The sequence below is a fragment of the Stegodyphus dumicola genome, chromosome 8 (assembly GCF_044657685.1).
Source record: "Stegodyphus dumicola isolate Sdum_Otavi_A_Nest chromosome 8, ASM4465768v1".
Classification (NCBI taxonomy): Eukaryota; Metazoa; Arthropoda; class Arachnida; order Araneae; family Eresidae; genus Stegodyphus; species Stegodyphus dumicola.
Window position 1 is genome coordinate 96819441 of NC_140775.1, and position 16003 is coordinate 96835443.

Here is a 16003-nt window from a genome sequence, read left to right on the forward strand (position 1 = left end):
TGCAGTTGTGTAATGAAGATTTCTCTTTTTTAGCCCTTTTTCTCCTTTTTTTTTTTTTTTTCGTTTCATTTTTATTATGCATCTCTTAAGTTTTTGCATCTATGGAACTTCGGTAAAAATTGCCGTGCTTTCTGACATTTAATATATTTAGCGGTTCGTTCTCAAAAACTTTAAAGCTTCAAGAGTACAATAACCCACAATACAGTTGGATTTCTGCTAGTGAAAGGGGTTTTTTTTTTTTTTTTTTTTTTTTTTTTTTTTTTTTTTTTATGCTGTAGGAAATAATTCGCTATCCTAAAAGCTAATGGTATTGGGAGAGTGATACCAGTGCAGTAATATTCGTAGAATAGAATCAAAAAAAGAAAACAAAAATAAACCATCGATAATTAGAAAATAATCCTGAAAACTGTAATTAATGATCGAATATTTAAAAAAAGAACTCTTCAGAAGATTATAATGGAGCAAAATAGAATCTGTTTTTTTTTTCAGTATATATAGTCTCAGTTTTTCCAGCATATATAGTTCAGTATACAGATTTTCAGTTTTATATCTTAAAAAAAGTCTTATAAAAATCCTTATGATCTTTCTTTTGAAAAGTCATGCTGACATTTTTTCAGGAGATACGACAAAGAATGTACAAAAATTATGATATCATTAAATTTGAGCTGACTTCATTCATCCTTACAGTTTAACTCTTTCTCTGCATATCTGAATGTTTTACCGCCACACAAGGATGCACCAAAAATCACGACTAAATTTCTTACAAACACTTACAAGCTTTAAGTCTTATTCGATTACTACATTGAAAAATTTGCGGAGACCATACGTGTATCTTGAACATAGTTTAAAGCTACAATTAACTAAGAGCTGGATGAAATTGCTTTTATTTGTCTTGCTATTTATATAGTTATTGAATTATATTAGTTGAACCAGCTACAGAAAAAAGGTTCATTTTTCGTCTTTGGCATTGCTACTAGTAATTTTAATATTCAAAGTATTAATTCCCTATTTTACACTGAATACAACTTTCATTTTAGTGGACTGAATACAACTTTCATTTTAGTGGGCTTTGAAACAAACTATTGCGTAGTACGTTACGTTTTTACGTAGAAAACGAGATGCTTAAATATTTACTTATATCTAAATGTTTAGCTTAACTATCTATTTAGCTTAAATATTTATTTAGATCCTTTCTGTTAGAAATCGATGTGATCTTCATATTGATCACATCGATATATCTTCATATCGATATATTTTCATATTGATCACATCGATATATCTTCATATCGATATATCTTCATCTTGATCACATCGATCTAACATAAAATTATAATAAAAAAAATTACGTTGCCTACTTTTTAAAATGCAGTCATTATTTTAATAAATATTTTCTTGTTGAAAAAATGAAATGTGTCATTTTTAAAATTATTTTAAGCAATGTATTGTTTTAACAATAAATAAAACATCTTTATTAGACCAATAAAATTTTGCTTTTGTTTGCTGGTTTAGGTTAACAATTTTTAGCTTAAAAACTAACTACCTTACAACTTTTTAGCCGTGTAGGTTACAACGCGTTATTTTCCAACTTACAGAAGCCATAACTACCGGAATACTGCAATTTAAAGACTGATGTGAGTATATATGCATTCACTTTTATTATTAGAAAGAGTGACAGTTTTACAATTCTTTAATTCATTACCCTGTATTGGTAACAGTAATTAAGTTTAAAACATCTTTAAAATGCATTCAATTTCTTCTTTCTCGTATACTTTCGCTTTCCGTATCGGCATACGTCCGCTCTGAAATACGTCCAACTTGGTGTATGTCGTGTTTGGACACGAACCCTTTTGTTTGGCATATGGTATTTGCTTGGAATAGGACTCGAGTTCGATAAGTCGCCAACTGTTCATACGACACTTATCTACTTCTTTCAAGAGAATACTGTTACTGCCCATGAACGTCAGTACGCCTGTTGCTACTATTCAATAAACAACTTGTGCTATAACCCTGAATTTTCGAGTGATTTTTTTTTTTTTCGTAATATTTTTGTAAATTCATTAACAATGAGCTTTAGGAAGGTTAATGAAAAGAATCAAGTAACGAAGAAAATTCAGCATGGAGGTGAGAAAAAATGATTTTGAAAAGTACGAAGATGGCATTCATATCCGGAATTTGGCTATTGCATACCCTATCTCGAGTATGATGGCGTCTGTGATTATGGAAGCCTATTTAATAGCATCTTTGTTTGGTGATATTTATTGCTAAACAAATATGAGATACGTTTGAACATTTTGAAAAATTGCCTTTGTTCTGGATAGCAAAAAATCTTTAATAGTATCAGGTGCAAGGCTTCATTTCTGTTCAGTAAATATTTGACCCATCATATTTGTATTTTAATATTAAACTATGTTACAATAATACAGGATTATTATATGTATCATAATATAGGATGTTATAATAAATATGATTTTTTTAAAAAAGGGATTCATTATTTTCCCTTATTATATAAATTCGTTTATTATACGGCCAAGAATCTGAACAAGTACATCACGTATTGTTAATGCGATACATAGTATTTTTCCACAGTGTTATACTTAACACAAGGCGTTATAAACTTACTTAACTTTAGATATCTCCCACAATATTAAACTTAGTACAAGGTATTGTAAACTTAGTTTATAATTATAAGCTAAGTTTACAATACCTTCAGAATGCACCAAATTTAACTCCTTCTTTTCGCACATTTCACAGCAACACATATATTTTATTCCTAATTTTTGCACATAAAGTTTACACTGTTATACTTTTCTTGTTTTTAAAAGTTTTTGTTCGAAATAAATTTCTCCATTTTATTAATCTGATTTTCTGTTATCCGCATGCAGCCGAACATCAACAACGAATATATTCTTTGACCGTAGTTCATAATACTTTTAAGTATACAAAATAACAAAAAGTTTTCAACAAATAAATACTAGTAACTTTAAAAAAAAATTATAAAAAAAAATCTCCAGCTGTTGGCTGTTTGTTCTCAGACGCGGAAGACTTCCAAATCAGATTCCCGGAAAGTATTTTACAACTCTCTCTATCGAGATTTAGGGTTTCTGGTAGTTCTCGCTACTTGTTTCTTAAGGTCTCATAAAAAAAAAAAAAAAAAAAAAAAAAAAAAAAAAAAAAAATATTCATGAAGCTAGATAAGGCACTCAGTAATATTAAATAGTCCAAATCTGAAATTATTTGCATCAATTTGTGTCCATGTTTCTCTGTGAAGTCATTAATAATAGTTATCGCTAGAATACATAGCTGAAATCGGAGCCGCAGAAACTCGTTTTTTAAACTTGCAGTGCCCCGTGACTACAACTTAGAGTCTTTGCTACTGATTTATTATTTCATTCATTGCTTTAGATTAAACAAAAGTAGCTATTCCACTATCATGGAAGAAAAATATCTGATTCTTTTTTTGGCTTGAGCTTAGAAGAACTTTAAATTTATTTCTCTTTGAAAAATTGCAACATATTAGTATTGCCTACAGAAAAACGCATTGTTGATTTACAGTTCGGTTTGCCCGTCAGTTTAAAAAATTTTAAATACAATGTAAAACTGAAGTTGTAATTTTAGCTATAATATGAAAAGAATTCGCAAAGGAGATTAGGAAATTATCCGTGTATTATTCATATATGCATGTATAACTTTTATGAAATTTAATCTAAATTAATGGTATCGGTGACAGTTGATCGCTTTTTATGTAAAGGAAAACATTACTTTACAGTGTGGGAAATAAAAACTATCTTTCTTCCCACGCATACAACCAGATAATCTATATAAAAAAGCGCATCTGGCGTGCCAAGAAGAAAAATTTATAAGACTCTGGATTTTGTTTCCACTGACCTGTAAATGGTAATTCTTTATTTTTAAAAGAAAATATTATTAATATATTTAAAAAATTTTATTTAGAAACATTTCAGTTTATTTAACAAAATTCGCTTAGGGTCTAAGGATTTTTTAGCCTAAAGGGCTATTAATTTCAAAATGGTATTTTGAGTTGAATCACTGTAAAACTCTCAATCACTTTTAAGTTTGTTACCACCAAATATTATCGCCCTGTATTATATTTAAAGAAATTAAAAAGTGAAGAACTTGCATGTCTTCCGCATTGTGAAAAAACAACGGAACCTAGGGTCATCAAATTTTGAATGACGTAGTCCTCCACCCACACCTAGAATCCCAAATTTTGAATTTCGAATTTGTTTCATACTTTGTAAAACTTTAACGATTTGATTAAAAACTCAATGATTTGAAAGGCAACACTGTGCGGGAAAAAACATTATCTCCAGCGTGCGAGACTGTCTATCGGAAATTCTAAAGATATGCTTGTTTTTAAAATTTTATTTTGTATTTCAAATTTTGTGAAACATCAATGAATTTTTGATTAACAAACTTAACGATTTCAAAGCGAACAGTGTCAACACTGTATGGGGGAAAAATTATCTCCAGCCCCGCGAGACTGCCTGTCGGAAATTCTAAATATAGGCTGTTTTTAAATATTTTTAGCACAAAGGAACATTAGTCCAAAGATTTTAGAAACGTGTATATGTATGTAAATGAAAACTGCTCTTTGGGTGTAATATAAAATCTGAAAGCTTTCAGATTTTTTCTTTTTAGTACTTATTTTTGAAGGAGTTAAAATAATTTTATAATTATTTTAGATTGATACATTAACGATAACGTTCTTTAGCCAAAGAAAATCCTTCTTCTTATTATTAATTATTTTATAAAAATTTCATTTTTCTAGTTGATTTCCTGTATACTATTTTTTTTTTTTTTTTTTCAGAATTTTAAATTAACTGCGTAAATCTTTCCTTTTTTTTACCAGAAACGATAAATAAGTATTTTCTTCCGCATGATATGTTAATAAAAACATATCCTCAACTTCTGTTTTCCGTTCGAATTTATTGACTCTACCGAATATCATATATAAGGATTCTGTCATTAATAGATTATAATCTTCCCCTTTTCAAATATAAAACTTCTATCTCTCTCATATCCATGTGATTTCTTTTGTGATAATTTTGTATCTGTTTATTTCCCCAATGATATTAGATAATGAAATTAGCTTAAACTAGTTTTACTTGAGTATCATTTTCAATTCATTTATATTCACGTCATTACTTTTCAAATTATTACTGAATTTTATAATTTTTTTTTACTAAATTCATTATCTGCAGTTACAATTTTTAAATAGCATAGGGGAGCAGTTTTTGGAATCTGCCTGTGAATAGTTGTGTTTAAACAACATTAATTTATCAGATTTGTATAATTATTTATTTACTTACCCTTTGATTTTAGTACCTTCCATTCATCAGAATGATATATAGATTTAAAGAAAATAAGAAAATAAAATATTCTAAATTATTAATTAATCTAAAAAATCTCATAGCTGAATGAAGGTGGTTATGTAGATCAGAGAGTTAATTATTCTACACGCAGTGTAAAATTATTTTTTAAGAAATGGTATCTTTTGTATTGTTACAAATATAGATGTTTCTGACTTTATAGGATTTGAAATTTTTTTTTATTCCATTATCTGCGTGAAGTACTTTCCTTCTACTTTGGAGATACAATGGTTTTTGCTTGATTAAAGACAATATGTTAAACTTTTTACTTTATCTCGCATACTCTGATATCACTTTTATCGCATTAATTGTTTTACAAATGTATAATTTGTTACAGTTCTCCACAGAATAGAATAACTATTTTAATTTTTCAATAATTATATTTTGATTTTTTGACAAGTAAACCTTTTCTCCTTTGATACTGGTTTTCCGGAAACCCATATATTTTCTGAAAGCTTATGTCACAAGTAGAAAAACTGTGAAGTCTAGAAACTGTGATAAGGGTCAAGCATTTACGTTCTATGGGACCCGTAAAGTATCATTAAAGTGTGTATAGATTGACATATTCCTTAATTACATCTCTGTTTCTTCTATGTTCATACAGTATCTGCTTCCAAAGTACCTGATGGTAAAGTCCTACAAAAAGAAATGGTACCTGAGGGATGTGCGGGAAAGATCCAGCCTCTGGATATGTATTTCTTAAGACCCTACAAATCTGTTGTTCGTTACATAATGGACACAATCATTATCGAGACACAGGAGTACATTTGGCATCGCGATGGTTTTCTGGTCCTGCAGACTTTTCACTATATCAGCGCTCATCATTTCAAGAACTTAATTAAGTATGCATTTTATAAGGGCTGATACTTAGACGACGAACCTGGAATGTGGATTGCGCCAATGGATTACTGCTTCGATTCATTGACAAATGATGAGTGTGCAAAGTGAGAGGGTATCACTTTTGTAAAATGTGCCCAATTTTAACTGTCTTTCTGCCCGTCTCAATGTTTATTTGATGAATTGCACATTGATTGTCTTCTGTAATATATTTTGTTTGGACATCACATTTAAACACTCCAACGTATATTATTTCTTTTCAACGAGTTATTTTTTCCTTTATATTGAGATCTCCACCTTCTTACCATATTATTAGTTAATATAAATATGGAAAACAAGCAGTTTAGCTAAGTTTGATGTCATGTTTCCATCATTTTACTGAAACTTTGTGGGTCCTATAGCTCCTAAACGCTTGTCCATCTGCCCCTAAGATTTCGCGGTTTTTCTATTTGTGACATAAGCTTTTAGAAAATGTATGGGTTTCTGGCAAACCGGTATCAAAGGAGAGAAGGTTTACTTTTGAGTATAATATGCTTTTCCTTAAATTCTGAAAATTATTTTTAAAAAAGTAAAAATTCTTTATAGTGTTTGATTTATGCAATGTATAATTTATGCTTTAATGAAATTTTTCTGAAAAATGCTAAGTGAATTCTAGTCTACTTACACGTCTGCACTGCGTTAAATGTATCTTCATTATTCATCTGCTATAGAATGAAATGCCACAGGAATGAAGGAAACCGAGAAGCAGACTAAAAGGAAAATTATAATATATATATATATATATATATATGGTTTACTTTATGAATCAAAGTGCAGTTCTGTTCTTTATCGCATTAAATTTATGCTCTTATCATGCATATCTTATATATCATGTATGTTTCAAATGATTCCAGTTGATGAATCCTTGAAAGTTAGCCACCCGGTAACTTCTTTGAACCCTTTCAGGAATTTATTTTGATATGATAAAGAGAACTTTACATTGTGAATTCTGAATAAATATAAAATAATCTTTACTAATGAGCATGATATTGAATACTGAATTTCTATTATTTGCCCCATATCTACGAACTGCACTTAGACTGGAGATTAATATATCTCTCAAAATTGCTTCCTGTTTCGACAGCCGTAAGTTGGTCTTCAGAGTTATGTGAAATTTATGATTTTATGATCACAATTTTGACATTAACATAAAGACAAAAGTACATTTATGCAGCTATCAAAGTTACTACGTGTCTGGGAGACCGTTGTTTACGCTTTAGTTGCTATCATCTACAACAATTTATATAATTTAAATAATGAATTGTTGGACCTTATCAAAAGTGACATAATGCGACAAAGGGTTTTGAAAACGCAGACTGCAGATGGGTGGAGACAACTGAAAATATTGTTTAATCTCTCTGATTGTTCAATGTACGGTTTATAACTATTATGCAGATTCTGTCCTTCCACAGCAAGCAAATCAGTTTTCTTTTCAATAAAGTAACCGGAAGTAATTTTTAGTATTAATATCATGTTGTTATGAGGTTACATAATTTGCAAATATAATGTTATATAACGAAGAATTAGACAATGAATTAATAGCAGTAAGTAATTAAAAATGCATGAGAAATTTAGGAATGATGATAAAAAGCTTTTTAAAAAAGAAGTTTTAAGATTTTAGCAAAGTAGATGCATTTAAACACAAATTATTAATATTTTTAATTAATTTATTTTTCGATAATAAATACTGTTGATTTGCATTACAGAAAACGAATGCAACTAATTTTCTTTATAAATGAAAATTTTAAATGTACTAGTCTTAACTTTGACGGTGAGCATGATGCGGTCCTTACGATAAAATTTAAAAACTGTTACATTCAAAATAAAAATAATAATACACAAATGATAAATACATATACTGAACTTTAGAGTACAATTATCCTCTTGAACTAAAGAATGCAACACAATTGCGATTTAAATTTTGTCACATTAAATTTAGTTTCATGTAATAATAAATTTTACCAGAGGATAAAAAAAATCTCTTAAACGAGTAACAATTCTATATTCTTGGAACCATTAATTGTTTTCAGCAGTTTAAAATGACAGCTTTCCTAGCTAAATTATGAAAATTATTAGCAATTTAGTTGAAATCAGGCAATTTTTTACACATTAAAGCTTTATTATTGTGAGACCGAAAACTGAAATTTGTCATATAATTTGTATATCGTAATAAACAACGTTATGTAATAAACAATTAGCATTCAATACTTGAAAACTAAATAAAGAAAAAGTTTGGAAATGGCTAACTAAATCATCTTTTAAGTGAATTTTGAAATTTATTACGAATGATACAATTCATGAAGCACCATCATTTTGAATTTACATGAAATTCAGTCAATGTTGAAGAAAATATCTCCTAATCACTGAAGTCTTATTTCAGGAATATCAAGATCAAAGTTATAATATAATTGTTCTATCTTTTAGTATAGTTATATTTAAATAAAATTGTCTTCTACCTTACAATATTCTGAAGCTTTTCCCCCTATCTATATAAACTGGTTTCTAATCTTCGAAAACAAGCTCACTGATTTGAATTCACCTCTGAGAAATACCCTTAATGTATAAGTATCTAGCACACAATTCACCACGACCACTATTATCAACAACTAGAACATATAACTCTGTTTATTTATTACTTTGATCCTGCTAAAAGGTCGTAAATGATGTTACTCTCCAACACAATCTAAGACTCTAAGTTAACCTGAAAGTTGCTGAACAGGATTTTTCTCTGCTTCTTTCCTTTTTTCTCCTTCCATTAATTTGCTTTTTCATTCGTGATACGATAATTCATGTTGGCATTTGAACATTCATTGCTTTTTTTGGCTCCAGTCTGTGTTTAATAAGCTTCTACGAATAAAGGGAGCTGTGATGTTTTGACTATTCAAAGTAATGGATTTGCTTTGCGCTGTTAGGTAGTTTACTCCTTATTGCACTATAAAAATAATTTTATGTAAATGGAATCTGGCAAAAGCTAATAGTAAAGTTCTATAGAGAACACTTAAAATCTGTGCATTGGTTAAACTTCTGCTATGTGGTTCTGGTGGATTCTATTTTAAAACTAAAAGGTAAAAACTGAAATTATTTTATATTTGTGCAAACATTTTGGATTGCAACTGGTAAAGTTTTCGCGTAATATCCTAGCTGTGTTCAAAATAATGTTTTGCAATATTTTCTGAAATCATTTTAAGTAAATTCATTTTATAGTAGTAAGAAATGTATGCGGAAAAACAATAGCATTTACTGCTTTTAACATAATCTCTCCTAATTAGACTTTGCTATAATTTTTGCAAGATTTTAAATTATTATTTAGGATTTTTTCAAAAAATCTTTTTGTTTGTTTGTTTAGAGCAAAACTGATTAATTTAACAATAAAAATTAAATAACACATTATCAAAGTTTATTAGTCCTTTTTTATGTTCAGATCAAATAATTTATTCATTCAACTAAATTAGTCTGCATAAATAAAAGTATTATTCGGCAGTGATGTAAATTAATGAATTAATTTGAACATTTAATGTAGTATATTATCAATAATATTATTTTTCATTATCATCATTTCATCATCATATTCATTGTCATCAATTGTATTTTTTAATTTTGGATTTTAATTTATTAAACAATAACTTATACTGCTCTGAAACAGAAAGAAGATTTAATACTTATTATTTGTAAAGAAAAGTCTCCTTTTAAGTATAAGCGTGAAACAGAAAAAAATTCTTTTCTGTAGATTACAATTTTCTTCCTTGCGAGCCATTATTTCTGCATTTATAAATGTATACATGTCTTCATACGTTAATGTTATACTGTAGTATATTGCACAGCATTGTTTTCTTAAAGATTCTTTCTATGAATTTAACTCTGTGTATATTTATTATATTTTCTATCATGTTCTGCAAGAAGAATAGCGATTTAAAATTTTCGTTCGTACAGAATATTAATAAAAAATCATTGCCATGAAAATTTACAAAATTATGATAAGCCAATAAAACGAGTGTTTCAATATTCTGGACTTCTGATATTCAAAATAGTGCCATGGGTGAAGATGACAACTCTGGAAATCTGCAAAATGTTATCATCGTAAAAGTTCGGCCATTAAAAAAGACCCTCAATTTTTAACAATTCAGAAAGGATGGCCAAACAATCAAAACTATGAACAGTTGTTAGTTCCGTGTTTGGGAAGAACTAATAATTCAGTGTGATTTTTACTTGTAGTATATCATACTATTACATATACCCGTCGCATGCAATACGGATATAACATTAAAAATAAAAAATAAAATTTTGTCTCGAGGAGTAGTAAAAACACAAAAACATATCTAGGAAATCTATTCTTGTAACTGCAAAAGAAAAAAAATGTCCTATTTTTCTTCATATTTAATATATATATAAAGCTTATGAATGGCGTACTCGAAGTACATAATTGAATAATGAGTTTTTTTTTGCATTGAGAATTCAACAAATTTAAAATTATGAAGACATTATTGTTTCTTACGAACTCATTAGTAATAGCGGCAGATATTTGCGACATAACTGGCGTTAGCATAAAAATAAACAAAAGTTTCACACCTGTAAGTATTCAATTAATTTTATTTTCCGACTATGACTAGGTAAATCAGTACTGTAGCTCCTTGATAATTCTTTAAATTACTAAACAAAGTGAGGTAGCTTTCTAATCCGACATTAAATGAGTGAATAATTTAATAACTGTAGTTTCCAAATCAAACTTCAAATGCCTGAATAAATTACTATTATAGTTTCTTAAAATATAAAAAACTAAATGGCTGAATTACCGTAAAAGTTTTCATAAAACTGAAAGAAATTGCATAAAATAATATTGTTGCTTTTTGATTAACCTTTGAGTATTTATGTATTCAAAGGTTATATTAGGATCTGCTTCTTAATATTCAAGCATCTTATGGAAATATCTAAATTTCAAAAACAAAAAATAGTTGGTTATCGTTGCCCGATATCAGCCGGGAAGTTAAGTTATTACCCGATATAAGCCTAGTAAGCTAATATTGGGTAATAACACTAAAGGCAACTTAAGTAAGCTCAATTTTCTTACTATTATATTCTTTAAAGAGCGGTTCTTTTTTAAGTCTTTTAATTTCTAAAGAATGCTGAGCAGAAATATCTGATTCAAACCGAACGTTAGTAGGTAAATAAAATAACGATTTCAAGTTGCTTTCATAAAGTTAGTGTTTGGAATATTTCCATATTTGTCGTATATCTTTTAAAGATGCAAATTTTTCATTTCAGTACAATTTCTGCCTTATTTAAACTATGCTTTTCTAATGCTTCAAATTTTTCATATAAAAATAAAACTTATAATCGACAAACTTTTGAAAATTATCCGGAAAAAGTTATCAGAAATAACTGTAATAAATTCATAAAGAGAAATTATGAACAATGAACTTTGGTTTTTCTCTGTTTTCTGTATCGGGATCATTTTATGTTTTTTGATCATAATCAAAGACGTCATCATATAGAATTAGAATAATCATAATATTCATTAGGTCAAACTGAATATTTATCATTATTGAGTGTTATACTTGTGTTCTCTATTTGCAAAAGAGAAAAACCTGCTATTTAACTACTAGAAATGTACCTTAGTATAATAACCAGAAAGATATTAGGTACTGTACAAAAGATAGCACAATTACTTGTGTGTTTAAAACGCTATTCACAGTTGTTTATTGATATCATTTTTGGTTTTGCTTAAGAGAATAGTTTTCCATGCTTTAATTTATTGTTTACAACTTTAAATAAAAGTTTATCATTAACTCAGCTTTACTTTACTTTTAATTTTATGCTAATCTTTATTTGTTTTGCCATTGAAGATTAAATTAAATGTGCGTGAAAACAGCATTAAATACATGTGTTGTGCATTAAATGTGTGCTGCATTTAATTACGTTTCATGGAATATGATATTACTAAATTATTTTAAACGAAAATTCCAAGTCCGATGCTGGAAGAAAGACAAAATACAAAGACGATAACAGCAAGCATCATATCAAAGAATACATGTTTTGGCTTATTGACTGTTGGCGAAAGTCCATTCGATTTTCATAACATTTTTCGAGTTGTGATTAAAATAACTGCTAAACTAACAAGTGTGTTATTAAAAGATAACTTTCCTTGATAAACTTACAAGTACGAAAATTTTTGCAATCTTTCAACTATTGATGACTGCCACTAGAAACTTAGCTTTGCATTTAAGAAAGTATAAAAGCGTTTCTGGGTAAAATAAAATATAAGAACAATTTTATAATAAACATTATTTGTATTTTATCCATAAAGCTTCGGTAGATAGCAAAAGTTGCAGTCCAGTAATTTCTGTATCTTTATGCAACCATATGTTTTAAGAATGCGGTGAGTGTTCTTGCTTTAGGCTCAATGTGTTTGAGATATGTTGTTTGCTTCTTCTGTCTCTGGAATACACCGAATAATAAAATGGAAACTATCAGCTTCAAGATTACAAACTGTTTTCTAAAAGCAGAAAATATTCCAACGGAATTATATACTTTGGTGAGAAAAAACATGTTATTGAATATTTCTGGTTTAAATTTGTAACCTGAGAAATTGGCATTTTAAAGTGCAGACAGATCATAAGAAAGAGAACAGATAGTTAGTTTTTAAAGAAATCGAACTCCATTTGCTGGTAGCGCTAAAATTTATTTTTCTGCCAACCAAATATCCACCACAGTTACCTCCACAGCAGCCAGTGCTCAGATTATAGAAAAATTTATCTATGCGCCTACGAAACTCCTGTTTTCAAATAAAAGTATTCCTAAAACCATTTATCTACCGAAATTTATTATTTATCAATTCGTATTTTTAAAGAAGTGTCTTATCTGAAAACTTTCTTCGCCTTGATATTTGTTACTCAAAAAGTATTTAGAAATTAATATTTAACTCAATATTATGCACTAAAAACTCGGGATATTATTTATGATGGTTTATTAAATTCAAATTAAAGGAAAAAAGTGCGTAAGACTTTATTATACTCTGAAGACTGATTTTTATTGTTTAAAATTTTTCAAATAAATTTTTTTAATCTCAAGTTTTATAAAATTTGATTAAACTATTTTTAAGAACTATCAGTGAATATTTATAAAACTATTATAAACTTTCTTCTACATTCCTACTACTAGTACTGCAAAAACTCGCATTATAAAATTAATGCGTAACTAAAAATTTTATATTGAGTAATCGAATAAAACTTCAAGTAATTTAATGATTAATTTTCAATGCGAAACTATTTTGTGACCATTATGAAAGTAAAAGATGTTAATAAATTGTGCCTCTATTCATATTGCAATACAAATTATTTAATAATATTACAACATTTTAACTACGGTGTTCAAATGTTATATTTGTTTACAAAACGTTTAGTTGAATAGCAGTTTATGTATGAAGCTCTTTTATTATGCAAATTGATCTGTTATTTGGTACTTACAGGAGCTTTTATTGCCTATATTATTACAATTCAGAAAATAGAGGCAAATATAAACCAGAAATATTCAATTAACTGGAAAACAAATAAATGCATTTTTTTATGATTCCTAAGATCAAGGCGGTAAAGTTGCTGAACAATGGTAGTTTGGTCCGAGGTTCGAATCCCTCGAACGGGCTGGCTGCATGAGTGTTTTCGTGGTTTTCCCCATGTGTAACGTGTATACGAGGCAGTTTCCCTTAGAAAGTCCTCCACGAAGGCATCCCCCCCTTAGGCAGATAGCCCTAGTGTGCTTTGCCATAATTAAATACACCACAGCACCTAAGATCAAGCTTATAACTACATAAATTTTATCAAAGGATGAAAAGAATTAAATATTACTTAGTTCTGCCTTACGTACGATAAACTACTACATTTTACCCTTCGCAAAAAACTTCTTATTAATTACGGATTCAGACACTGTTATTTTAACATCTTCTCTGTATGCATTTATTTTATTAACATACTATGTAGTGAATGCTTAATTTATAAAGTCCCATTAAGTTAATCTAAAGAGTTTTTGTGATTTAGATCTTTACTGTCATTTCACCTTTCCATTTCCCTACCCGAATGCGAATCAGGTTTGCGAGTATTTAAGGCGAGGTTTTTGGATAAGACAGAATGTTTCTGTCTCTCGAGGCCACGTTACTAGGTTTAGCCAGATCTGATAAGATTTATTCAGCTTTGCATTATAGCTGCCATCATTTTAAATTGTTATGTAGGTGAGAAGTTTGAGCCAGCTTTGCGTAAAATTAATTGCGTAGCCTCTGGTTACTAGTCTTTGTTTAAATCTTGAAATTGTCTGCTACAGTAAGTTTCATCGCCACAACTGGTAGCCGATTTGAAAACACGAGCCGTGCGTTTATTTTCAAGCATATTTAATAAAAAGGTCTGTTCTTAACCTTCTTGAACTAGACCTTAAAGATTGCAGATCTTTTCGGATACAGTGATAATTTTTCGAAGTTTGTTAGGAGTTTGGACTTAGTTTACCCTACCAAAGAATACTAAATTCTGTAAATTAATAAGTCAATTTTCAGACCGATTTTAAAAACTTAATTCCCCAAATGTTTATGTCAGCTGACATGAGACCGCGTTGTGCTTGAAATGCCACGTTCATGACAATGATATTTAAGAGATATACGTACTAAAAATTGCATTTCTGTACCTTTTTTTGAATAGCAGAGCGCCATTTATGTGTCATTGATAGAAATGCATTTTCAATAACACCTCCCATAGACGACCTCTTCTGGAAGTCACTTTATTAAGATGACCATGAAAATCAAACTTATGTAAAAGTACGTCCTTTTATTAAAGAAGTTTCCCTGTGCTTTAAAACAGAATACCGACTAGAATTCTAGGAAGATAATTTTAGCTTTATCTAGGACACAATTTTGTTTTCCTAATAAAGTGTTAAATTTTGAAATATTGTATTTATTTTTTCAATTAAGCCTATTAACTGCTAATGTATGAAGTTAATTTCTTAAGCTTGCTTAAATGTCTAACTATGTGATGTTTACATTTACACGTCTAGGGTATGTAACGTAGAAAGAAAGCAAGTAATTGTAATTTAAAAAACAAATTATAAAAATTAAAATTGCATTTGTCTTATACAGCATGAAATTTTCTTTAATTGCGAAGAAATTTTATCAAACTAGAAAATCTTTTGTTGATAAAGTGAGTTAGTTACTTGTTTAGTTTGCTCAGTGGTAATTATTTATTCTGTGTTTAATTCGTTTCCTTGTAAGAGGTGATTCTCAAATGAAATAATTTCACATTAATATAAGAGTACAGAAAATAAATGCATGAATAAATTACTTTTATCTAGTATTCCGAAGCTGAGATCTTGAAGGCATTAAATATTTTTTTTTAATTTAAGTATCTCGCATTTATTCGAGCAGTTGTATTCGCCCATTGTTGCACATGAGATTATATGCCATAAAATTCCATAATAACATTTCGTGAAGTTTCATTTCTTAAATTTCTTGTTGGAAGGAATGCTGGGAAAAAAAAACATGGAATTTTAAAATCAGGGTCATTTGGTAAAATTCATTGAAAATAATAATATTATTTTTATTTCCAATTTTATTTTCCCTGAGTGTAAAAGAAGAACCAAAAGATTTAGATTACAATTTGTTTCCAAAATCAATTTCTCGTTTAATGGGAAAAATGTATCTCCTTGGATAGAGCTGATCAAATATCGATTTAACTTTCATAGTTTCTTTGTCTCGCTTAATGAGCGAA

At 28.8% G+C, this 16003-nt stretch overlaps 1 long non-coding RNA gene across 4 annotated transcripts in view; it reads left to right on the forward strand.

Annotated features, from left to right (window-relative positions):
- The window catches only part of LOC118199818 (uncharacterized), a 222510-nt gene that overhangs the window by 10924 nt on the left and 195583 nt on the right, over positions 1-16003 (forward strand). For 3 of the 4 annotated variants that reach the window (XR_015042629.1, XR_015042628.1, XR_015042630.1), the window contains exon 1: positions 9086-9331. The exons of the other annotated variant lie outside the window; for it this stretch is intronic. This is a non-coding gene — a long non-coding RNA (uncharacterized LOC118199818). Of the gene's footprint in view, positions 1-9085; positions 9332-16003 lie in introns of those variants that run through there. 4 annotated transcript variants of the gene reach the window in all.